The 27,262-nt window shown below is 40.4% G+C and overlaps 1 protein-coding gene and 1 pseudogene across 12 annotated transcripts in view; one reads left to right on the plus strand and one right to left on the minus strand.

The window, feature by feature from the left end:
- Positions 1-14,390: 14,390 nt before the first annotated feature.
- On the minus strand, positions 14,391-15,297 carry LOC116468385 (large ribosomal subunit protein uL18-like; annotated as a pseudogene).
- Positions 15,298-17,123: 1,826 nt separating this feature from the next.
- ZNF644 (zinc finger protein 644) overlaps positions 17,124-27,262 on the plus strand; it is a 108,907-nt gene continuing 98,768 nt past the window's right edge. For 2 of the 12 annotated variants that reach the window (XM_058439588.1, XM_058439593.1), the window contains exons 1-2: positions 17,124-17,220; positions 18,010-19,236. The gene's annotated coding sequence lies outside the window, so the exon portion shown is untranslated. Of the gene's footprint in view, positions 17,522-17,549; positions 17,939-18,009; positions 19,237-27,262 lie in introns of those variants that run through there. The other 10 variants (XM_032155385.2, XM_032155394.2, XM_058439589.1 and 7 more) reach the window with 9 other exon arrangements.

Raw genomic sequence — 27,262 nt, forward strand, 5'->3', positions numbered from 1 at the left:
TCCTTAATATTCTGTTTCTCTGGAACCCAACTCCTGGCACCAAAATCTGTATTAGTCATGGTTCCCTAGAGGGACAGAACTAATAGGAGATATATATATATATATATATATGAGTTTATTAAGTATTAACTTACACAATCACAAGGTCCCACAATAGGCTGTCTGCAAGTCTGAGGAGCAAGGAGAGCGAGTCTGAGCCTCAAAACTGAAGAACCTGGAGTCTGATGTTTGAGGGCAGGAAGCATCCAGCATGGGAGAAAGATGTAGGCTGGGAGGCTAGGCCAGTCTCGCCATTTCATGTTTTTCTGCCTGCTCTATATTCACTGATTAGATTGTACCCACCAGATTAAGGGTGGGTCTGCCTTCCCCAGCCCACTGATTCAAATGTTAATCTCCTTTGGCAACACTCTCACAGACACACTCCGGAACAATACTTTGCATCCTTCAATCCAATCAAGTTGACATTCAGGATTAACAACACAGTGTGCCCTTGCTTTTTGATCTCCAGTTACACTGGCCTTCTATCACGTTTTGAATGCCTCTAAATCTTTCCTGAACCAGGGCCTGTAATATGCTGTCCCCTTACAGAAAATAATTACCTGACCAGGCACAGTGGCTCATGCCTCTCAGCCCAGCACTTTGGGAGGCCAAGGCAGGCAGATCACCTGAGGTCAGGAGTTCAAGATCAGCCTGGCCAACATGGTGACACCCTGTCTCTACTAAAAATACAAAAATTAGCCGGGTGTGGTGGCGCATGCCTGCAATCCCAGCTACCTGGGAGGCTGAGGCAGGAGAATGGCTGGAACCCAGGAGACGGAGGCTGAAGTGAGCTGAGATTGCACCACTTCACTCTAGCCTGGGCGACAGAGGGAGACTCCATCTCAAAAAAAAAAAAAAAAAAGAAAGAAAATAATTTCCTTCTTCCAATTCATCATTAACTCCTGCTCACCCTTCTGGTCTAGGTCAATCATCATTTCCTTGGGGATGAGTTTTCTGTGCTACCAAGTCCTTTCAAAGCATCATGTACTTCTATTTCATAGCACTTTTTATACTTAAAATTTGTATGTACATGTGTGATTATTTGATAATTTCTGTCTCTTCCATTCGGCTCTAAGCTATGTGAGGGAAGGCATTATGTCTGTATTTCTTCACTAATATGTATCCCTAGTTCCAGATACAGTACCTTGTCCATACTAGGTTCTCTCTCTCTTTTTTTTTTTTTTTTTTGAGACAGTATGTCACTCTGTTACCCAGTCTGGAGTGCAGTGGCATGATCACAACTCACCGCAGCCTTGATTTCCCAGGCTCAAGCGATCCTCCCACCTCTGCCTCCTGAATAGCTGGGACTACAGGAACATACCACTATCCCTGACTAATTGTTGTAATTTTTGTAGAGATGGGGTTTCACTATGTTACCCAGGCTGGTCTTGAACTCCTGGACTCAAGAAATCCACCTGCCTTCGCCTCCCAAAGTGCTCTGATTACAGGCATGAGCCACCGGGCCCGGCCTCCAAGGTAGGTTCTTGATAAATGTCTGCAATATTGAAACACAGGGATTAGACGGGGGTTAGACCTAGAGTGATGGGTTGTGAAGGTTTCACTGAGGAAGTGATCTTTAAGTGATAATTAAAGCATGACTAGAAGTAGTTAGGTTAAGAGGAGAGCAAAGCATTTCAGGCAGAGAAAACAAGTGGGGAAACTTGCGAGATAAGCAATAGCCTGTATAGTGAATCCCAGGAAAGGACAGTTTCACAATGAGTGGAACTGAAAGAGCGACAGCTTGGGAAAGAATGTGGAATTTATCCTAAAGGGAATGAGAAGCCTTTGGAGGGTTTTAAACAAAGTGTTGACGTGGACAGATCTGCATTTTCTGGCTGCTGTATAAAGACTGGATTGGATGGGAGAGAAGTGGCCTAAATATGGGGAGACATTACCATAGCCCAGGTAGACTATGGTAGTGGCAATGAGGATAGGGAAATGAACAGACTTGAGACATTCATGTCTAAGAGGTGGAAGGAATAGACTTGATGACTGATTAAATGTGATGATCGAGGGAGAGATTGGAGTCAGGAATGACTGCCAGGTTTTAACTTGGACAGCACTAGAGTGGATGGTGTACTACTGAGACTGGGAACACTGGAAAGGGCTTGGAAAGGAGATTAGTTAGTTTTGGACAATTTAATTTTGAAATATTCTTAAGACACCCACATGAAGATATTCACAAAATAATTGGAAATATGAGTCTCTCAGAAATAGGAGTAGTTCATGAGAGATCTGACATGGAAATAAAAATTTGGGATTTAGCATTTAAGTGGTAATTGAAACCCTAGGACACTTGGTAATAGATGAGATGTCTAAGGAGAGTATATGGAGTAGGAAAACACCTCAGGCAGTCTTGAGCAATTTCAACACGTAACAGTCGAAGTAAAGGACACCACAAAGGAGACTGGGAAGAACTTAAGAGAGAAACTGCAGAGAAACGGGGAGAGTGCTGTGCCGCAGAAGTCAAAGGAATACGGCATTTTTAGGAAGAGGTATCCTCTTATATTGATGTTCAATTTCTACCATCTACATCTTAGTTTCTTGGAAGAAGCTCACCTAAAATATTTTTCACCTACTGAGCCTTTTTTATTCCATCTTCCTGAAATGTCCACCTCCTTTCTCTGCTTTGAGAAAAAGAAAACAAAGTTTTATTCCGTAACTATCTCCGAGAGCATCTTTCACATTTTACTGTAGTCAGCTGTTTTCAAGACTGTCTTCCTTTTTGCGTCATGACCAGTACAGTGCCAGGCACACAGGGGGAATTCAATGAGTGTTAGTTGGAACATTCATTATATATAATATTAAGAATATCTGTTATTTATTAAATATTTACTGGTTCTGGGTACCTGTGCTACTATTTGATTTATAATAGCTTTTTAAAAGTCTTATAAAAAACCTGTGAGGGGGTATGATTATCCCCATTCTATAGATGAGGACACTGAAGCTAAGAAAGAAAAGTAACTTCTCTAAAGTCGCACAGTAAGTTGCAGAGCTGCAATTCGCAAACAAGACTGCCTGATTCCAAAGTCCATGCTTTTAACTATCACCTCTCCCGAGAGAAGTAAACATTCACATTTTCCAGACATCTGTGGAAGAGACATTTTTGAACTGGCAGCTTTCCCAATTCATCTCAAATCATAGCACATAAGCAACAGCCTGCTCTCACTCCAAGAATGCTTTATTCTGGGTCTGACTGAGCCCCTCCTGTGCTGCCTTCCCTACCTGCAAAATAATAGATTTTTCCTTCATTCACTCACCTAAGCCCGCCTGCCTGAGCAGATTCTGGCTTCGTAACCAGGAGGTCTCTCTTCAGATCAGTACTCTAATTCCATTTTTCCCTTCCTAACAGTTCTTAGATTGTGCCCACCAGATTAAGGATGGGTCTGCCTTCCCCAGCCCAGTTGATTCATAGGATTACTTAAGAATCCTTTGGCCGGGCGCAGCGGCTCACGCCTGTAATCCCAGCACTTTGGGAGGCCGAGGCGGGTGGATCACGAGGTCAGGAGATGGAGACCATCCTGGCTAACACAGTGAAACCCCGTCTCTACTAAAAATACAAAAAATTAGCCGGGTGTGGTGGTGGGCGCCTGTAGTCCCAGGTACTCGGGAGGCTGAGGCAGGAGAATGGCTTGAACCCGGGAGGCGGAGCTTGCAGTGAGCCGGGATTGCGCCACTGCACTCCAGCCTGGGCAACAAAAAAAAAAAAAAAAAAAAAAAAAGAATCCTTTGCTTGAAGTGCCCATAGTGGTTTCTTATTTATCAACTCTTAGTGTTGAGCTACAGTCAGCATAATAGAATGTAAGCTTCACAGGGACAGGGACCTTGTCAATTTTGTTTATAGCATTGTGCCCAGGATCCTGAACAGTGTGATTCCTGGGACCCAGTGGGCACACAATAGATAATGGCTGACTGAGTTAGTATGTCAGTGATGGAATCCCAAACTTGGCTCTTACAGCAATTTAGGTATCTTGTACTCTGGCACTTTGCAGAGAGAAATCATAAACTCATAGACACCAGGAGAAAAGCTATTTCCACGACGGTTTGCTGGAAGGCTCTGCAGGCCAATCTTTCAAGATACAAGCAAACCTAAGGGTGGGTGAGGGGAGGAAGTGTAGGTTGCCTTTGGGAAGAGGGGAAATTCTTCACAAGTCATCATAGGTAATTCACAAAGCAATCTGTCTTAAGGATTATTTATGTAAGTATTCTCCAATTATTTATCAAATAAAAAGTACTAAGAGCACACTTATAATAATAATAAGCCTAAGAATTCCTTATCTCAATAGTTAAGCTTCCAAAAACTAGGGGAAATGATGAATTCCAATGTCAAACCTTCTTCACTTTTTTTTTTTTTTTTTGAGACGGAGTCTTGCTCTGTCGCCCAGGCTGGAGTGCAGTGGCGTGATCTCGGTTCACTGCAAGCTCTGCCTCCTGGATTCATGCCATTCTCCAGCCTCAGCCTCCCCAGTAACTGGGACTACAGGTGCCCGCCACTGCGCCTGGCTAAATTTTTTTGTATTTTTAGTAGAGACGGGGTTTCACTGTGGTCTCATCTCCTGACCTCATGATCTGCTGGCCTCGGACTCCCAAAGTTCTGGGATTACAGGTGTGAGCCACCACGCCCGGCCGCCTTCTTCACTTTTAAGAGGCTGATTCATGAATCTGCTCTTAATTTCTGTTACTATTTCAACTATTCATCCTGGCAAGTATACTTGCAGGCACGACACTGATATTTGGCTACATGTATGCTTTACACTTAATTAGGGATGATGATCATCCTGGGATTTCTGGCCAGATTACTTATGATGGCTATATAGAGAATCTGTGCATTGACCTCGTTTAGGGAAGTATTTAGCACACGATTTCTTTTCCTATTAAAAAGTCACGGCCAGCCAGGGTGGCTCATGCCTGTAATCCCAGCACTTTGGGAGGCCGAGGCCAACAGATCACGAGGTCAAGAGATCCAGACCATCCTGGCCAACATGGTGAAACCCCATCTCTACTAAAAATACAAAAATTAGCTGGGTGTGGTGGTGCGTGCCTGTAGTCCCAGCATTTTGGGAGGCTGAGGTAGGCAGCTGACAAGGTCAGGAGTTTGAGACCAGCCTGGCCAAAATGGTGAAACCCCGTCTCTACCCAAAATACAAAAATTAGCCGTGCGTGGTGGCACGTGGCTGTAGTCCCAGCTACTTGGGAGGCTGAGTAAGGAGAATTGCTTGAACTCGGGAGGCAGAGGTTGCAGTGAGCTGAGATAGCACCACTGCACTCCAGCCTGGGCACAGAGCAAGACTCTGTGTTGGAAAGGAAAAATTATATGTGTATATATATCCACAATAAAAAGGAGGAACATGACATGGGTCAAGCTTGAAAATGGGCACTTGCAATGAGGCCACCTTGATTATTAATGGTCAAGTGATGTGTGGCTGATATGAGTCCCGGGGAGACCTATGCTTGGGAAATGCACAGTCCTCTGAGATCTGCAAGTGATCAGTGTTAGATCCTGTGGGAGTACGTTGCATATTCAGACATGTAAGCCTCAAAGCATGGATCATGTATATTTGGACTATTGTATATTCAGTACCACCTGACACCTCACACCTGAGGTAAAGGGTCTCAATAGATAGCTGTTGAATGAATGGATGAAAAATATCTCGGCATGTCTGACAAAATGGTGGAGGCAGATGCCATAGAAATCTGAGTGCTCAAGAGATTAAAGAAACTTCTGGGAGATGAGATGTGTTCAGAGAAAAAAAAGGACTGTGTCTCTTTGCCTGTACTATTGACATGTGCTAGAGAAAATTACATAATGATATGGAAGTAGTGTTCCCATAGATTCTTGGTCCCCAATATCAACAGAACCTCCAGCTCTATTCAAATGCCAAGAGTTTTGGGTATGGGTTCTCCAGCAGCTGTTTCAAACCTACTCCACCTTCTTCAAGCCTTCTGCCAACCTATTTTAGGTCATTTGTGCAGAAAGCTTTGCTGCCAATCTTACCAACAAAATAGACAGCATTTGAGCAAAGAAATATCTCAGCTGCCTGATACCCCATGTTGAAATATGTCAAATGGGAGTGTTATCTGTCTCTGTCCAAGTGTACTCTGAATACCCTTCGTATTCAACCACTACAAGAAACTGTCTCCTTCCATTTTCTCTCTTTAAAAACATTTCAAAGAGTTTTATTCAAACTATTGTATATTGTAACAATAAACAGTACATATTTAAAGTGTACAATTTCATAAGTTTTGACATATATCTACACCAGTGAATCCATCACCACAGTCAAGAAAATAAACATATCACCCCCAAACATTTCCTCATTTCCTAATATAAAACCCTTACCCTCACACCTACCTCTTCTTCCTCCACAACAGGCAACCATTTGTTGTCTGTCACTGCAGATTAGTTGCATTTTCTAGGGTTTTATATAAAGACAATCACACAGCATGTATTCTGTTAGGTAGCCTGGCTTTACACATTAATCTATTGATCGGCATTCATGTTGTTTCCAGTTTTTGGCTGTTACCAATAAAGCTGCTATAAAAATTCTTGTATAAGTCTTTGTGTGCGTGTGTATTTCTTTTATCTTGAGTAAATACTTAGCAGTAAAAGGGATGAATCATGTTCATTATAGGGTGTGTATTTTTAACTTTTAAAGAAACTGCCGAGCTTTTTCCTAAAGTGGTTGTACCATTTTACATTCCCATAAGCAGTGTGATAGAGTTCTAGTTGTTATACATCCTTGTCAACACTTGGTATCGTTGGTCTTGTTATTTTTAGCCATTCTTATTCAGATGTGTAATGTTATCTCATTTGGAGTTTTAATTTACATTTCTCTAATGATTAATGAGTATTTTTCATGTGCTTTTTTTTGACATCATTATATCTGTTTTGGTGAAGTGCCTGTTTATTCCTTTGTCCATTTTTTATCAGGTTATGTATTTACTTATTGTGTTTTGAGAATTCTTTATATATTATGGATACAAGTCCCTTATCAGTTGTGTAATTTGCAAATATTTTTTCCTAGTCTGGGGTTGTCCTTTCATTCTCTAAGTCTTTTAAGGAGCAAAAATTCTAAATTTTGATGAAGTTGATTTTATCAACTTTTCTTTCATGAATTGTGCTTTTGGTGTCATTTCTCAAAAATTTTTGCCTAGCCCAAGCTCACAGAGATTTTCTCCTAAGTTTTTTTTGGTCTATGTTTTCGATTAGGTCTATAATTTGTTTTGAGTTAATTTTAGTATATGAATCAAATTTCAATTTCTTACATATGGATATTTAATTTTTCCAGTATCATTTGTTGAAAAGACTATCCTTTCTCTATTGAATCGCCTTTGCACCTTTGCTGAAATTTAATTGACCATGTAATTGTGGGTCTATTTCTGGACCCTCTATTTTCTTTTATTGATCTATTTGCCTATCTTAATGTCAATACCACACTATCTTGATTACTATTTTCCATGCCGCTCATGTCATAGACCACTTGCCAGCCTATGGATTAGTTTCCTTTGGATCAGGTGCCCATCCAGTGTCCATTCAGATGCAGCTAAGTGTTGGGGAGAGCAGTTTTGCAGAGTGCAAAGCAGGGCTGCTGAGCACTACCTCTCCATGCAAGCTGAGGGCAGGGCAGCTTCCTGTAACCTGTGCTATGATTATGCAGGTACAAGCTGCATAAATAACGTACTCTTCTCTCTGCATCCAGTTTTACCTCTTCAATAAACCGTATATATTTCTAAAGTGCAAATTTTATCATGTAATTTCCTTTTAAGATCCCTCAATGGTTTCCCATTGCCCTTAGGATCAAGTCCAAGTTCCTTGTCCTTAGCAATCCAACTTCTGCTTCTCTTTCCAATTTCATTTCTTACCACGCTTACTCTTACCACTTCTTGCATGTATACTCTGGTTTTGTGAATTACTTACCATTCCCTAAACATGGCATACTCTCTTGTACTTCTTATACTTTTTTCATGTTTCTCTCTGCAAAGAATATCTTTACCCTTACTCTTTCCCCCCAACCAGCTTTTAAAAGTCTTTTAGGTCTTCACTAGTCTCAGTGGCTCACGCCTATAATCCCAGCACTTTGGGAGGTCTAGGTGGGTAGATCACTTGAGCCCAGGAGTTCAAGACCAGCCTGGGCAACATGGCAAAACCCCAACTTTACAGAAAAATTTAAAAATTAGCTGGGCGTGGTGGCGTGTGCCTATAGTCCCAGCGACTCAGGAGGCTGTCATGAGGATTGATTGAACCTGGGAGGTCAAAGCTGCAATGAGCCGTGATCACGCCACTGCACTCCAGCCTGGGTTAACAGAGAGAGATGCTATCTTTAAAAAAAGGGGAAAAGAAGTATTTTATGTCTTCTCTTAGATATGACATCAATTTAATTTAACAAATTTTTATTAAGCACCTAATATGAGCTAAGAAATGCCCTGCACTGTAAGAAACAAGATTAATAGGGCTCTTATCTTCATGTAGTATAGAGTCTAGAGGAGGAGGTAGTCATTAAACAAGTAATTATAGTAAAATCCACATATACAATAATGTAGAAATAACATGGTGAAATTATGTTCCCTGACAATGCAAAACCAATTTTAATACATCTGGCTATTAATCCTTCCCCCTCCCCAGTTCCCATTTGCAATGTGGGGGGTTAAAGTTCCTATCTTGGAGGGGAAGACAAGGTAAAGTGAGCCTCTGCATTCCCAGGAAGTGGGCCTCTGCATTCCCAGTATTCTCCCAGCCCAATCTGCCTGTATTAGACAGATCAAATGCTGTCAAGAAGCCCAGAGATTCCTGGAATCAGTGCTACGATTCTGGAATTCCCAGCTAGTCACAGAGCCTAGAATTATCCCCTGTATATTTATTTAAGCTGGAGAAGTACCAGCAGACGGCTCCGAACTCTAGCTGAGACCAGGATGGATTTTGGTCACACAGCCAGACACTTGGTGCTCTCCAGCAAACTATGTGGGATCACTCCAATCATTTCATTAATCTCATAATAATATGACCTTGTAATTTGTGAAACTGAATTTTTAGATTCCATTTGTTCAGTTATAGTGGGGTTTCTGTACACATGAGATAAGTATAACGAAAGAGGAAGCACTGAGTGCTTTTAGAGTATGAGGTAAGAGGGTGACAGAAAGTAGCTCTGACAGAAGCCCAGGTGAATCCAATCAGCCAATTACATTAATTGGGACTGCTGCAGGATCAAGGCAGGCCCGCAATGGTTAATTTAAAATGCAGGTGGGGCCGGGCGTGGTAGCTCACGCCTGTAATCCCAGAACTTTGGGAGGCCGAGGCAGGTGGATCACTTGAGGTCAGGAGTTTGAGACCAGCCTGGCCAACATGGTGAAACCCCATCTCTACTAAAAATACAAAAATTAGCCGGGCATGGTGGTGCGCACCTGTAATCCCAGCTACTGGCGAGGCTGAGGCAGGAGAATTGCTCGAACCCAAGAGCTGGAGGTTGCAGTGAGACGAGATCATGCTATTCTACTCCAGCCTGGACTACAGAGTGAGACTCCTTCTCAAAAAAATAAAAAACAAAAAAAATGAATGTACAGGCAGGCATATGCCAAGAAGGAAAGTATATACGTAAATATATGTACACATGTATATTTATATATACATATACATACATAATATAAATATTTGTATATACATAATTTATATGTATATTATATACACACGTCATATATGTATATATAAATATTTGCATTTATATATGCATATATTGTGATTATATATACACACATGTAGATTATATATATGTATATACAAATATATGCATTTAAATATAAATTGTATATACATATATAATCTACATATATATGTATCTATAAATAGATAATCACAAATTGACCTAGATTTGGGTAACCTATAAAATTGGTCAAAGGATTGTTGATATTAGTTATCCAAAACTAAGGAACTTAATCAAAGGGATATTTAACTGAAACTTGAAGAATGAGTAGGAATTAGCCCAGGTGAAGGAGCGGGAAGATGATTCTAGGCAGAGAAGGCATCCTCCAGAAGTCTTCCCTGGTCCACTAGACTGGGTTAGGACTCCCTCTTGGTGTTCCCAAGGTCCTACTGGATGCTTAGTTCTAGCCCACCCTTATCACATGTGTCACAATGGTTTTTTCTTTATCTCCCCCCATTAGACTGTAAGCTCCTTGAAGACAGAGACTGAGTAATTAGGGCCCAGTAGCATATCAATTCCCTCTGTGTGAAGTAGGGAAGAGGGATTAGAGAAAGACTCTCTCTGGGCAGAGGGATTGGGAAGGTAACTCTCTATGCAGAAGAATTAGAAACAGGCTGATACAGACTCATGGGGTCAAGGATTGCTTCATAAGAAGTATCCTTGTCAGAAGAAAATGGCACTCTTTCTTGCAGATGGATTCAGCTCTGCACTAGGGGGCATGAGCTGGTGAGTAAGGAACAGGTTGAGTTTCAGCCTCCATTCACCTACTTGGCATCTTTGTACTGTGCACAAACTCCACAATTGTACATAGTGACCCTGTGGATTTTTCTCTGTAGTCTCTACAGTGACTATTATAAAGCCCGACACATATTAAGTAAATATTTAGAAAACAGTCCATAAAAGTAAAAGCTTAGACTAGAGACTCCAATAATGGCTTACTTAGTGCCATATGTATTCTAGATTGTTAGCTATGGCCATATTGGTGCCTGGTAATAAAATGGTGCTGCCATGTGGAATGCAGTTGTTTCCAGCAGAAGGCTCATCAGTAGCCACAGCAGATGGCTTGCCAAATCAGAGAGGGAATGAGGTAGCTAATAGGACCTGTTCCTAAGTACAAATGCCCCCTTAAGAGACTCTGCAGGCATTTTAAGGGTCCTGCAGTAAAAAGGGATGACAAAACCCAGTGAAATCTGGGTTACTTTATTTTTTATATTTTGAGATGGAGTCTCACTCTGTTGCCCAGGCTGGAGTACAGTGGTGCAATCTCAGCTCACCGCAACCTCCACTTTCCGGGTTCAAGTGAGTCTCCTGCCTCAGCCTCCTGAGTAGCTGGGATTATAGGCGCCAGCTATCACACCTGGCTAATTTTCGTATTTTAGTAGAGAAAGGGTTTTACCATGTTGTCCAGGCTGGTCTCGAACTCCTCACCTCAGGTGATCCGCCCGCCTCGGCCTCCCATAGCGCTGGGATTACAAGTGAGCCACTGCACACAGCCAAGTCTGGGTTACTTTAGAAGCTAAGAATACATTTGTGGATGAACTATCCTCCAGTGTCCTGTATCCCTTGGGAACTTAGCTCAATTATGACAGCCTGATCATAATATGAATTGAGGAAAATAAAGCTTGACATAGTTTTTGAACTTAGACTGTCTAAGTAATGATGTAGTGGGGCAACTACTAAGTTGATGAAAGTCAATTTACCAAAACAGAAGTAAGGGAGCTTAAAAAAAGTCATGCAATTATCATATTCCATTAGATTCTAAGATACCACTGAAAGGTGTGCCCTTATTTTATGAACCCCTACGAAAGAAAAAACTGGTAATTACAAATTATGATTGTAAGACACAATTTGAAATGTTACAACATTTTTAAAACAGTGTCATAGAATTGATGAAATATGGATTATAAATACTTCATCTTCTTGTGGTTCGTACGTTATATATCTTAAAAGAAAGATTTTAACTCTGAAAAGAGTTACTGTCCTGGTGAAAGCAGACTAAACCGTCCAAGTTCCCTTGACAGGTGCATCATCATGGCAGAGTGCAGTTTGCTATCAGTTTCATGATACCATCTGCTGAGATCATATTCATCTAATTCTATGTTCATCAAGCAAGTAAATTGGTGTTCCTAGCATCTTTCTCTACAGAGAGGGAATGTGCTGACCAGTCTGCCTAGATATTCCATTATGATTGGCAGTCAAAAATTTTATTATAAATTAATATATCACCATTTGATTTACTTATTAATCTCTTATGCATTTCATCTATCTGAGCTTGATGAACTCCGGTTCAACTGATTCTCAACCTGCAAAGCTAAGAGCCAAACTCTGGAGGAAGATGATACCACAGTATTATCATCACTAGGTGAAGCACCAGTTGAACAATGAGCTGATCTCTTTGTCAACTTTAACATGCAAGTTGCACATGCACGTGAACATGCAACTTTTGATCCATTCCACCACAAAGTATTTGAGAGCTGAATGTGTTCTATTTACCTTGACATCCTCCAGGGGGCATGCATAATGATATGCTGAGTAGAATAGCAAATGTGTTCCTGAATATTAGATATAATTTTCACTAAATATGTGTATACTAAATCTATTTTGTACTATGTTTTATGAGCCTTTGTTTTTAACTGAGATTTGGAGAACTTTATTATCTATTCCTTATGTCCTCCATTCCCTGGTAAATTGAGAGTTGATTGTACCTTTTTGTCTAGCTCTTTCTTTGAAGTATAAAAGCACTGCATTCATTCAACCGTATTTATTGAATAGCTTCAAGGAGCTGTCTTATTCATTTTTTTCTGACAGTGCCTAGTACAGTACCTTCTATAGAATAAACAATCAATGAATGTTGGTTGAACTGAACGGAATTATTTATTGCATACCTGCTATGTGTAAAGCTCTGTGCTCAGGTCAGTGTGGAACAAAAATAAATACAAAACTTGGTTTCTGTTTACATCATCTCTCTTTCTACTCCACACATCCTCCCTACTCACACTCCAGTGAACAAACATACTGAACTACTTGCAGTTCCACAAGAGTGACTTGCTTTACAGTTTTGGTATTAAGAGGTTGATCCAGAACTAGTGGGATACTGAGCAAAATCCAAACTTGATTTGACTTTATTATTAGTAGATTAATGTTTCATTTCTTTCTTTTTGCTTAGAATTATGAAGCATTGGAATGAGGAGAATTATTTGTTTTTATCCAACACTGAACTGCATTTTCTTTTTGAGCAAGTCATTTGAGACCACAACTTACTTTACGTTTGTTTTTTTTTTTTTTTTTCTTTTTTTTGAGATGGAGTCTTGCTCTGTCACCCAGGCTGGAGTGCAGTGGCGCGATCTCGGCTCACTGCAAGCTCCACCTCCCGGGTTCACGCCATTCTCCTGCCTCAGCCTCCTGAGTAGCTGGGACTACAGGCGCCTGCCACCACTCCTGGCTAATTTTTTCTATTTTTAGTAGAGACGGGATTTCACCATGTTAGCCAGAATGGTCTCGATCTCCTGACCTCGTGATCTGCCCTCCTCGGCCTCCCAAAGCGCTGGGATTACAGGCGTGAGCCACCGCGCCTGGCCACTTTATGTTTTTTATCAGGTAATTCCATTCACTGGTAATCTGGTAATAACTAATGGATTCATACACTGTGTTAATATGATCAGATTTTAACATATTAACAGTAGCCACATTATTAAAAAGTCAAAAAATAACAGATGCTGGTGAGGTTGCAGAGAAAAGAGAACACTAATAGGCTGTTGGTGGGAGTGTAAATTGGTTCAACTGTTGTGAAAAGCGGTGTGGCAATTTCTCAAAGAGCTGAAAACAGAACTACCATTCAACCCAGCAATCCTATTACTAGGTACATACCCAAAGGAATATAAATCGTTCTACCATAAAGACACATGCGTGTGTACGCTCACTGAAGTATCCCTCACAATAGCCAAGACTTGGAATCAACCTAAATGCCCATTAGTGGTAGACTGGATAAAGAAAATGTGGTATATATATACCACAGAATACTATGAAGCCATAAAAAGAATGAGATCATGTCCTTTGCTGGAACATAGATGGAGCTGGAGGCCATTATTCTTAGCAAACTAATTCAGGAATAGAAAACCAAATGCTGCATGTTCTTACTTAGAAGTGGGAGAAAAATGATGAGAACACAGGGACACAAGGGAGGGAACAACACACACTAGGGCCCACCTGAGAGTGGAAGGTGGGAGGAGGGAGAGGATCAGAAAAAAATAACTACTGGGTACAAGGCTAAGTACCTGGGTCATGAGATAATCTGTACAAAACCCCAGTGACATGAGTTTACCTATATAACAAACCTGCATATGCACTCCTGAACCTAAAATAAAAGTTTAAAAACAACAACAGCAACAAAAACCAGTAGCAGCATCTTGCTTTTTCTTTCTTTAAAACATTTACCAGGTGTATTCATTGGAGCATCATTTTATTCACAATGTGTTATGAATTTTCTCCCAAACTGTTTTCCACATCTTGACTTTCATTCTCAACTGCGATTTCCTTAAATATTTTGGCACTGAGCCACATAACTGGTCTTTGGATTTTTCCAGTTGCCTGTATTTTTTTTTCTGTCCATAAGTTTATTGTCTTTATCTGAAAAATCCTCATAGAAAATTGTTTGGTTTAGCTCTCAGCAGCCCGCTCCTGAGCTCTGAGGAAGCTTGCCTTCTTTTGAGCTACCCAATCTTTCTTCTGAGCAAGGGACATTTTGGGACGGTTGCACCTCTTCTTTTTAACTTCTTTCTTGGGCTTCTTTTCACAGACTGGACTCTCTCGTATAGCAGCATGAGCTTTCTTATACATCTCCTCCATCATGTCTGGAGTTACCCTGTTCTTTATGTATTGAGAGAACTGCTTCTTGTAATCATCTTCATCTTCTTCCATTAAGTAGCACATGTAATCTGCAACATTGTGGCCCATGATGTGCTTCCTGTATACTTCTGCATTAAATTTCTTCCTTTCATTATCATAACCAGGGAATCATTTAGTACGGTGAGGGACAGACAAGCCTCCATGCACAGCTCCCTTCAGAGTGCCAACAACTTTACTGCCAGTAGTAGTTCTGGCAAGGCCTGCATCCTAATTGCAGGTAAAGGCAGGCACCTGGCTGACCATCAATGCTTACCACATTGTAGTCATCGCCAGTTGCCTCCACTTGGCCTTCATAGATCTTGTCCATGCCAAACCTATTGAGAAGCCTGCGGTCCAGCAGCAGGCCAGTACAATACGCTGCAGCATAATTTGTCAGGTCAACCTTCACACCATATTTTGGCAGTTTGTGTACATATGCTGTGCAGACTATCATATCCCCCTGTGTACGGGCATAAGCAATCTGACAAATGATATCTCTGTTTGTTACATGAACTATCATCCTATATTTGGGTGTGTTGTATTCATTTTTATCCTGTATCACCAAGTGTTTCTGAGCATAGTAATCAGTTTTACCCTCTCGTCGTCTTCTAAATTTCACTTGATATCTCTTAAAGTAGGCCTTATTCTTAATAACTTTTACAATCCCCAACCTGCAGAACAGAGACCCACATCTGCAGCTAGACAGAGACCTCACGTGTATTTTTTTTTCTTTTTGCATTACCTTATTCAAGCTTTCTGTCATTATATTTTCTCCCATTCATAGAAGCTTTTGAGATCATTCTGTACAGCGTTTCATCAACTATTACTACTTCTACTATTATAATTACTATGATTACTTTTACTGCTATTATGACTTCCACAGTATTACACTTCAGTTGCTGAGTTCTAGTGTAAAAAATAGCTTCATTAGTGAGACAAGTTCCTGATCATGGCTGAGTTCTGAGTGATTCTATTTGCTTGTGTGATTTGTCTGCACATTAGTCAGTGGTATACATTAATGACAGTTATTTTCTTAGTAACTGCTTTTACAGTGATATAATGTAAGAATTTCCATAGTGCATATTTTATTGTAAGTCCAATAGTAACCTGAGAATGTCCAATTTTAATGGATTCTGCAAATGAAATGATCCAAAGTTCACCCCTCCCCCATTGACTGCAAATATATACGTATTTATATTTTATTGTTTACACATTTGTGTAAATGAAGAAGGGAGATTTGCATTTTAAAGAGCCCAAAGAACTGTATGACTTTGAGAAAATCACCTTACTTCTCTTTGTCTCATTGGGTTACAATGAAATCGAACAAGTTAGAATAATGCCTGGTACACAGTAAGCACTCAAAAGTGTTAGCTATTAAGTATGAAGCAATTAATGTGTTTAGTCAAATATTTGTTGTTTGGAATCTACGTTTGCTGTTGCTGAAGGCATCATTCCATAGGAAAGAAAATGTTTCTCATTCTTGTCAAATAAATGCAGTTATGGTATATTCTTCTGAATGTCAATAACATCTTGAGGGTTTGGAGGGCCACAGTAATGACAGCTATACAACTAAGGAAAACTTTTTTATTTTTAAATTTTTAAATGAGTAAACAGAGGTTCAGAGAAGCCAAATAATTAAGGCGGGACCAGTAGATTTCTCAAGAACTCTTGGTTAATCTTAAACATGTTAGCAGTTTCTCGTTGGCTCAGTCGAAAACCAAAAGAATAGCCCACTCAGTGTTTCTCTGCCCCCAGGATCCTGTGGTGAAGCCTTGTTAAAAATGAAAATTTCCAGAACTCTCTCGGGACTGATTCTCTGAAGGGTTAACCAGCATCTCACATGCTTCTTATATAATTTTAATTCGTAGAACCATGACACTTTCAGTAATGCAGGGAGAGAGTATCCTCAGAGAGTCAAACTGGAGCAAACCTCGGCCACCTTTCAGGGCAGGCTGTCCGGGTAACTGAGATGTCACACTTGATGCTTTGCCTGGCCATCAAGCAACTCCCAACAATCTGCCCCCTTAAGATCCTAAAACCTTCCCTCGCCATTACTCCACAGTTGTGATTGGCAAATATTGCATTATTCGGCTGTTTTCCTCAACAGGAGGAAAATAACAGAGATTTTTGCACGCTCGTTATCGTGGAACTCAAACCTGGGCCTGTTCCACCTTAAAGGGCCTAGGCATGCCTAATGCTTGGGTCTTGCAGAGTTTGGGCACCACCATATTTGGAGCGTGCCTACTTTGGGGCGGGAACCTCCTTGGGAGTGATTAGGTCAGCGCTGGGGGAGGTGACCTTGTTTGGTTTCTGGCACCCGAGAACAGTGGTGCACTGTTTCCGCTGCCCCCGTTTGTCTAATTGGCCCAGACGCTCCACCAGCGCGAAGCTTCCCGGGAGCTCCTCGCTGGCCACCCCCGCGGCCCGCAGCCCGGCAGAGGCGGGAAAGCAGCGCGCCTGCGCCGTGGGAACCGGGGCTGGAGGCGAAAAGCGGGGAGCGGAGGGGGGCCGCTGGAGCCGAGTAGCGTACAGAGCGGCGTGTGACGCGGGGACGCCGCGCGCTCCCAACGTCGCCCCGGTTTGACGCACACGGCACCAAACTGTGAGTTTCAGGGGTTATTTGGTCAGATTCGCTGGGACCCGAGTGGGTTTCGGGCCTCTGGGCTGTGGCAGCGGCGGGACTGAGGGTGGCGGAAGAACTTGGGGGACCCGGCCTCCGGCTCTCGGGCCCGGGGAGCTACGCCCTAGGCTGGGTCCCAGCCATCCAAAAGGACGCATTTTGCCGCACAGGCTAAGATGGCGGCGGCGGCCGAGGAGGCGGAGTTGGTGCTACACAAGGAGCCCGGGCCCCGGGTTCGGGGAGGCGGCGGCCGCGGTGGTCGCTGGGGGCCACGGAGCCTGAGGTGAGCGGCGGCCGCCGCCGCGGGGCGGGACTCGGCAGGGGGATGGGGGGGGGGGCTTTCCGCTGCGGCGTCGGAGGATCCGGTAGCGGACACAAAGGGGCTGAGCTGGGCACTAGACTTGGGGGTTTTGTTTAGTCACATGAAGCCGAGCAGCCAGTGAGCAGTAGGGGGAAGGGGCCGGGATCAGGCGGCTTGGGGAGCCTGGCGGTCGCCATTGCAATGCACTGAGTAACGGGGCGGGCCGAGAGCAGTCACCAACCCCTCTCGTTGAGGCTGCTCGGTTGTGGCCAGAAACGCTGGCTCTGGCATTAACTGTGTACACCCCTCCCCTTAATTGGGACAGGACCGCATAGGCCTCCCCTTCCCCCGTCCTGCAAGATCTTATGCGGCTAGGTGCCTGGGAAGTAACAGCAAGAGGTAAATCGCTCGAAGTGTTTGGGTTGCCAGGGGCTTGGTGGGTGTCCAGCTAAAGCTTTTTGCCTCTCCAGGTCTGATTCTCTGGCCTTTGTGTCCCTGGGAAGTTACTCTGCCAGAGGAAAGCAGGTGTGCTCCACTTCTCCCGTGAACCTGAAGATGAGTTGTCCCAGACTCTTCTCAGTGATTGGAAACTTAGGTGGTGGAGCTAAAGGTTACTTGTTACGAGACTTCTACAGACAACTCTTGTTGGGATCCATCTATGGTTTAGCAACATTAGTGGAAAAGTTTTCTTGAATATTGACTTTGAATATAAAAAGTTTATATTTAGACTTCAGATTTTGTGTGATCATCAAACTCAACGAGGGGATAAACATAATTGGGGGCGAATGATGGTCTTGTCTTGTTAATAATTTCAACAGAAGTATCACAACACCACCGACTATCCTGTCCAGTCCTGACTAATTCCACGCTTATTGCATCTGGATTGTAGATTTGTTTTAATTGTGTATTCCCTCCCTGCAGTAGTTTGCTTTAGTTGTAAACATTTTTTGGTCCCATGAGAAGGAAAACATTTCAAAAAATAGACAACTAAAGTTTCTCAAAGAAAGGAAACCTGGCTGTTTGCCTTCAGTGGCATGTGTAAGTATCTAGGGAACTTGATGTCAGTAATATTACATTTTGCTAGGCTTGCTAAGAAAAACCTCGTTTTTATAATAAGGCTGTAATCTAGCTTAGACATTTTAATTGGTGAAACATAAAGCTTGATTAGTATTAATGCAGTGGTATGTATTGCTTTTAAAAGTCTTACAGTTTCTAACAAATTAAAGTTATACTGCAATTATATCATACTTTGTGTTGGTATTAACTCATGAAGTACAAAATTTTGAAACACCTAATGTTTTGTGTTGGCCATTAACAGAATTCCTCGATTGGAGGGATATTTAAACACATTAGATCACTGTTTAGATCTCTGTGTTCAAATTGAAATTTGAATTTTTCAACATTAGTTAACTTTCATTTCCTTGTTCTTTTCAGATTTATATTTTCTCTTTTTTTAGCTTTTCTTCTAATACAGAACAGTCTTGTATTAATGAATAGGAGATGCATTAACATTAGCAAATGTATTCCTGGATCATAAAGTTTTACAGTGGAAGGCATATCAAAGAACAACTGCTCTTACCCTCCTCTTTTACAATATATTGAGGACCAGAGATGATTAAGTTAATGGCATAATGGAAAATTGCCTTTCAGCCTCTACCCATTGCTGTTTGTATTTGTCATATTGCTGGGATGAGAAGGTGAATATCTACAACTAATAACGGTTAAAAAAAACAAGAGAGTGTTATTGGGAATACTTGTTAATTAAATATTATTAGGTTCATGAGAACTTCTGTGACAATAAGTTAAAAACTTTCATATTGGCCGGGCACGGTGGCTCACGCCTGTAATCCCAGCACTTTGGGAGGCTGAGGCGGGCAGATCACGAGATCAAGAGATGGAGACCATTCTGGCTAACATGGTGAAACCCCGTCTCTACTAAAAATGTAAAAATCAGCTGGGCGTGGTTGCGTGCGCCTATAGTCCCAGCTACGCGGGAGGCTGAGGCAGGAGAATCACTTGAACCCAGGAGGTGGAGGTTGCGGTGAGCTGAGATCCTGCCACTGCACTCCAGTCCGGCGACACAGCGAGACTACGTCTCAAAACAAAAAACAAAAAACTTTCATATTATGTGGTAACTTAGTTTTTAAAGTGACTTTCAGTGAAACAAAATCAGGTACAAAATACAGAAATATCAGATAGTTTCAGAGCAATGTTGCTTTTGAATTTTAAGGTTTTCCAAAGCAGTCTTGACCCAGAAATTGAAAAATTAAAAAACAACAACCAGGCACTTGATAAATTTCTTTGAAAGTTTGAAATAACTGCTGTTATTGCCAGTTATTAGGAAAAGAAATGAGATCAGTGCTGAAAATAATGGTGTCTTTCATTTTGTAATAGTGTTTTGGTTGAATAAACGAATGTGCCGCTCAGAATGTTCCTTTTCTTTAAAACAACTTTAAGACTACTGCTTCTACTGAGTGGTATCTCTAAGGTCTGTTAGGAAATTGAACAAGTAGTAACAGTGATTTATGATGGGACCCTATAGTGATCTTTAACTTCTTTGAATGACAGATTTAGCAAAAAGTTAAATTGTTTAAAGGTCTTAAAAGTTTTTATGGGTCATATAAAGTGCTTTTAAATTACTGATTTTTGTAAGTTGATAAGCTGTTTTATAATTTTCAACATTATGTGAGTGGATTTACTTACACTTTCATTTTGTGAAAATTAAGAGTCACTTTCAGATTATTTGTAGTTATAAAGTGGTCTGTCACCTGCAAACCTTAAACATTTTCCAGTTTTAATTTGTCATTCAAGTTATAAGAGTGTTTTGGTTGAATTGAGACTGTTAATGGGTAGCAGGAGGAGAAAAAGTTTCAAGGAGAATAGAAGTGGTGGGATATCTGCAATCTAGAGAAAGGTCAGGTCCATTTTTTTCTGTCATCCTGAGTACTGTTTTTCAGTGTTACTTATGTAGACCATTTTCTTAGGATGTGATTCTGGAAGGAAAAGTGACTCTTATTCTTGTGGGAAGGCTTTTCAGTCAGGTCTTAAGACGATTGTAATTTGCAGCAAATAGAGAAATTGGCATGTTATCTAACCCTGATTTTAGAGAGCGCTTGTTTTAGCCATTTTTTTAAAGTGTTTTCTAAATGTTTTAAATTAGTAACCTTGTAAAATAAAACAAGAAAATGAAGAGTGGACACTGTAATACTATGGATACATATTCAAATGAGCTTTTATTTACACTTAGTATTCATCTTTCTGGTAGAGAGAATGTCTATTTCGTAAATGGAGAATCTGTAAATATTGAGTAAAGTTGTCAGGTATAGCATTGACTGAAACAGTTCTAGAAGTGGTGTTTTTGATTCAGGTTTATTAGAGGGAAATAAATAGCTACTGTTAATAGTGCAAGCCATTTACACCATTGAGTTTTGGGAGATTTGAGAATCATGGAACTGATGGTAGCACTAGCTCACCCTGCTGGTTGGCTAAAAGATTTCTCCTCTTCCCCTTAAGAAACAAACATGGAGATCACAGGAGACCCAGAGGGTAGTAGAACTCTAAATTAAATTCTGTCTTTCTTCAGGGAGACGAAGTTCCCATGAAAAAGGTGTTTTCTCATCTCTAAGGCCTTAGTTGCTGCATTCTAATTTTTTTTTGCAGATCTGCCAAGTTGAACCATGGAGTTACTATCCTTTCTTTTTCTTTGTTTTTGGTTGGGGGTTGGAGTCTCAGTATGTTGCCCAGGCGGGGGTGGAGTGGTGTAATGTTGGCTCACTGCAACCTCCGCCTCAGGTTCAAGTGATTCTCCTGCCTCAGCCTCTCAAGTAGCTGGGATTATGGGTGCCCGCCACCACGCCTGGCTAATGTTTTTATTTTTAGTAGAGATGAGGTTTTACCATGTTGGCCAGGCTGGTCTCGAACTCCTGACCTCAGGTGATTCACCCGCCTTGGCCTCCCAAAGTGCTGGGATTACAGGCATGAGCCACGGTGCCTGGCAGGAGTTACTATCCTTTTTGAACTTCCTGGGAACTCTTACGTGATAATGGAAAGTTAGTATATTTTTATTCTTTTAATTTCAAGATAAGAAATCCTTTGACAATTGAGAGATGTCAGGAAGAAAAACAGAAAGCCCTGTGAGAGTAACTTTCCAGGAGGAAAAAAGCAGAGGATTTCAAGAGTAAGAGGAGGAGGAGCCTGCCAGGGCAGAAGCAGCAGCAGTGCACTCTTCTCTTGGTTGAGGGAAAGTGAGACTGGATTAAGGTTAGCGTTTCTGAGAGATTTTCTTTCTCCTCTCCTTCTGCTAATCTTGGCCCTACCGCTTCTGTCTGCTAGCTGTAGTCTTCCCATTTCATTTGGAATCCTTAGAACTGAGATTTTTTAAGTAAAAATAAAGATAAGTGATGTGTTCCTTGAAACTTAATTCTCTTAGCCTAGATTTTGGTAGAATTGAAGTTGGGTTAGAGTGATGAATGCAGATTTTATGTGTTAAGGCTTTTGGTATGTCTTTTTTTTAAGTTGAAAATACAGCTTTTAAAAGACTTTATACAGGCCGGGTGTGGAGGCTCACACCTGTAATCCCAGCACTTTGGGAGGCCGAGGTGGGTGGATCACTTGAGGTCAGGAGTTTGAGACCAGCCTGGCCAACATGATGAAACCCTGTCTCTACCAAAAATACAAAAATTAGCTGGGCGTGGTGGCACATGCCTGTAGTCCCAGCTACTTGGGAGGTTGAGGCAGGAGAATCACTTGAACCCGGGAGGCGGAGGCTTCAGTGAGCAGAGATACCATGCCACCACACTCTAGCCTGGGTGACAGAGTGAGACCCTTACTCAGATAAAAAAGACTTTGTACAAACTCTAGAAACATAAGTATGTTTTGAGCCAAAGAGACAATTGAAAATAAAAAATACCTAATAAAGTGTTAAGATTAAAATTCTTTACACTTTACAAAGCATGTTTACCTGTAGTCTATCAATTACTTATCTAATTTTTTGAAAAGATTAATATTTTACTTACAAGTATCTTTCATTAGTTTCTTGAGGAAGATATTAAGTACAGTCATGTGCAGCATAATGATGTTTTCTGGTCAATAGTGGACTGCATTTATGATGGTGGTCCCGTAAGATTATAATACTGTATTTTTACTGTATTTTATGTTCTATGTTTAGATACACAAATACTTAACAGTTATGTTACAATTGTATATGGTATTCAGTACAATAACATGCTTTACAGGAGCGTGTTGTAGACTAGGAACAACAGGCTATACCAAGTAGCCTAGGTGTGTAAGTAGGCTCTACCATCTAGGTTTGTTTGAGTACACTTCGTGATGTTTGCACAGTGACCAAATTGCCTAAGAACGCATCTCTCAGAATGTACATCCATGCTTAAGTGATGTATGACTGTAAAACTAGTACTTTCAGAGCACCACTTATTGAGGAGGAGAGGGGTAATTCCCAATTTATTGTTGGTTTGTGAAGGTGGATAAAAGCCTTCACAGAGTTGGAATTAATTGCCTTTTGTTTACTACTAACTCACTAAATACTTTACACACAGACACACACATACATAGAATCACAATTGCAATTATGCATATATAAAGAGGCAGGATGTGATAAGGTTTAAAAATATAAGCCTTGAAATAAAATTGGCAGGGTTCAGATTTAGCTATGTGAGCACTAGGCAAGTGGAATTAGTAATTACCATCTTCAAAGAGATTTAGGGTTGGTATTACATAATTCATATAAAGTCCTTAGCTTTCTGGCACACAATGCTGAGTAAAGTAAGTGTTAGCTGTTAGAGTAGTAATAGTTATTATTACCATTGTTTAATTATTCTTTCTACATTAACTTGAAATTTTCACCTGTGAGTGATTTGGAGTTGTATACTTTTGCTAATGTCCCATTTTAAGCCATGCCTATGAAGACAAGGTTGTTATAGAGGAAGTGAGAGGTAGGCATCAAAGTGTGCCTTCTCTGATTCTAGCAGCAGAATCTTATAACCAGGTTAAATATTTCAGGAATGCATTCCCAGCACTGTCAGCAGATGAGTAGATGCACTTGGGAATGAGTACATTTTAATGAAGTTATTTCCCAACCAGTGCATTGGTTTGTCTTTGTTACAACATCGTGAATTTCTTCACTCTCCTTTCAATTTTTGACTGTGAGGCCATGTGGTGACCATTAGTAGAGAGAAGAAGGTGAGTGGCTATGCGTATTTGTACTGTACATATAAACCCAAGATGAGAGTGAGGAGTGGCTGGTAGGTAGCTAGATTGAGGAGGGTGGAATATAATCTTTTCATTGGATAGTCTGAGTTAGGAATTGCCCAAACAGCATTTCCTTTTGCTGTTTTCCTCTCCACACTTTGTTTTGTATATGTCTGTGCTTGTATGGTGTTAAAGTTATCAGTTCCCCCTCTTTAATTTTCCTTCTACCACCAGCCGCCTTCTAGCACACACACAGATTTTAAGCTTATAAGCAAATTTGTCAAAGACAGCTAGTAAAAATGATTTTAGGTGGGGTTCTAGTAAAAATGATTTGAGGTGGGGTACTAGTATGAAATTGTAAGGTTTTCGTTTATGCTTGAAAAATATTTACAGCAATTTGGAAAGTGAAGGAGGGGAAGTCACCCATAATTTTATTATCATTATATAATTATTAGTATTAAAGACAGATGATGTTAAGCATCTACTATATTCTTTTAATAATCCTGTGATGTATATATTCCACTTTACATGTGAGGAAACACATCCACTTAATAGTGGAGCAGCCAAGTTTGAACCTAGGTATATCTTGAGAAAGGTCTAGAGAGGAGACCTTTCTGTTCCTTCTTCTTACATATATATATATCCTTTTAGCTAGTTGTTACACAATTTGTAAGTTTTATCTCCTAGTTTTAAAACTTAGCATTATAAAAACATTTTTCTCCCTACCCTTATTTCAAGTGGTGTCGTATTGCTCACATTGTCTATTCATACCACCATATAAAGGCTCTTTGTCTTGGCTGCTGGACATTGGTACAATGATGTTGACCAAAATGGATGCTGCCCTTTTCTTTACTGAGTGACTAACATGAAAAAAATCAGGCTTAATCAGAACTAATACTTTATGGGATTTGGATTGCTACAGGTTTAATCATGCTATCTATCCTTGCTGGTGGGACATTTGACTTAGAATTGGATATAGGTAAAATATAGACGACAAATAAATTGTATAATTTATAGCTATCTGAAAACAACTTTTTTTAATATTTTAACACTTTGAAATGCCTTATGCTTCCTTGTTAAAAATCTTAAAGGGATATTAAAATTAAATGGGCACTTAAAACTTATCTAGTTACTATTAGTAATTCCTAATATAATAATATTTAATTCATTAAAGAGAAAAGCTTAATGTTGAATTCTGGCACTCATTGGGAAGATGACATTATATGTTAAGAGATAATTTGTGGGACATAGTGATTATAGTTAATGTTGCGTACTTGAAAGTTGCTAGGAGAGTACATTTTAAGTGTTCTCACCACAAAATATAACTGTGTGAGGTAATGCATATGTTAATTAGCTAGATTTAGCCATTGCATAATTTATCTGTATTTCAAAATGTGTTGTACACCATAAATATATAGAATTTGTATTTATCAGTTTAAGAAAAAGAAAAAGGTAATTTGTGGGCATTTATAAATAGATTGTATAGGTCAGCACTGCTCAATAGAAATATAAGTTGAGTCACAAATGCAATTTTAGATTTTCTATAGCCACATCAAAAAATAAAAATAAATAGGTGAAATTTTATTAATGGATTTTTGTTTAACCCAGCATATCTAAAATACTATTATTTCATCATATAAACATGATCGAACTATTTTACATTTTTTCTTTTTTTTAACCATATTAAGTCTTCAAAATCTGTTAGTATTACATACTTAAAGCACATCTCAATTCAGACTAGCCAGACTTCAGGTATTCAGTAGCCACATAAAGTTACTGTATTGGACAGTGCAGTTACAGATAGTAAGTCCTATAGGGGTATAGAGAAAGAATAATAGAGAAATTGAACTGAACCGTAAAGGATAGCCGAAAACAGAAAATGCTTGAGAAGAATATTCCCATAAGTAAGTGATAGGAATTAAAACAGCAAGTACAGTTTGATACCAGCTAACAGAGTGGCTTGAATCCAGTTTAGGGAATGTGGTTTGGGGTGTGTGTGTGTGTGTGTGTGTGTGTGTGTGTGTGTGTGTGTGAGAGAGAGAGAGAGAGAGAGATTGGGAATATATATTGGAGGGTGCCTAATTCGTGTCTCATACATAAGCACTTGATAAATACTGAATTAGCTGGGTGCATTGGCTCATGCCTGTAATCCCAGCACTGTGGGAGGCTGAGGCAGGGAGATCGCCTGAGGTCAGGAATTCGAGACCAGCTTGGCCCATATGATGAAATATCCCGTCTCTACTGAAAATACAAAAATTAGCCAGGCATGGTGGCATGCACCTGTAATGCCAGCTACTTGGGAGGCTGAGGCAGGAGAATCACTTAAACTTGAGAGGCGGAGGTTGCAGTAAGCCAGGATCATGCCACTGCATCCCCACCTGGGCAACAGAGTGAGACTCAGTCTCCAAAAAAAAAAGAAAAAAGATAAATATTGAATTAATATTTAGAGAGAATTAATATGACACTACAGAAAATGCTGGAAAAAACATCCTAACAAAGCCTTGTGGATCTTCAAAAGGGAAAGAGTTTCATTTAGGGAATATTGATGTTCTATGATTAACAATATGATGGAGATTGATAAAGAAGGATGAGAATTGAGAAAAAGTTTTTAGATTTAGCTATTAATTGGTTACTGGTTTTTAAGTATTTTATTTAGGTATAACTTACATACAGTGAAGTGCACAAATCTTAAGTACGACTCAGTGAATTTATACACATAAGTATACCTAGGTAACTCCCAGGTACGGGGAGGTACTGGGTTACACCTAGGGAGAAGAGGATGTAAAAATAGCACAGACATGAGAATTGTGGAATGCAAACATTTTCCCTGATTAGAGCCTATTTTAAATGAAATACCCAGATTGAGATGTAGAATGTTTTTCTTCACTGATTAAAGGTGCCTTGTGCTCCCTCCTATTAATTTCTCCCTACAGAAGTAACCACTATTCTAACCTCTAATCTCTATCACCATAAATTAGTTTTCGCTTGTTTCTTTTTCTTTTCCTTCCTTTTTTTTCTTTTGAGACAGGGTCTCACTTTGTCATCCTAGCTGGAGTGCCTTGGCGCGATCTCGGCTCACTGCAGCCTTCACCTCCTAGGCTCAAATGATCCTCCCACTTCAGCTTCCTGAGTACCTGGAACTACAGGTGCATGCCATCGTGCCTGGCTGATTTTTTTTTTTTTTTTTTTTTTTGGTATTAGAGACAGGGTTTTACCATGTTGCCCGGGCTGGAGTTTTTGTTTCTGAACTTCTTATGGCATATTTGTCCTCCCTCCCAAGGGTAGTGAGAATTGATGCTTGAATCCATCCTTCTTTTCTTCTGTCCTTGTTTGGCATTGTTATGAATTGGGAGGTAAATCAGATGATGTTTGGTACTATGGCCCTTTTTTTCCCCCCAGTGACAAAATCAGAGAGGTGCTTCTTAGTGTTCATTAATAGTAATCCTTTAGAGGTTAGTTTTATGACTTGATATTTTGTTTAGAATGCAGAGATTTATTTGAGTTTGCCTCTGCCGA

The sequence above is a fragment of the Hylobates moloch genome, unplaced genomic scaffold (genome assembly GCF_009828535.3).
Source record: "Hylobates moloch isolate HMO894 unplaced genomic scaffold, HMol_V3 SCAFFOLD_5, whole genome shotgun sequence".
Classification (NCBI taxonomy): domain Eukaryota; kingdom Metazoa; phylum Chordata; class Mammalia; order Primates; family Hylobatidae; genus Hylobates; species Hylobates moloch.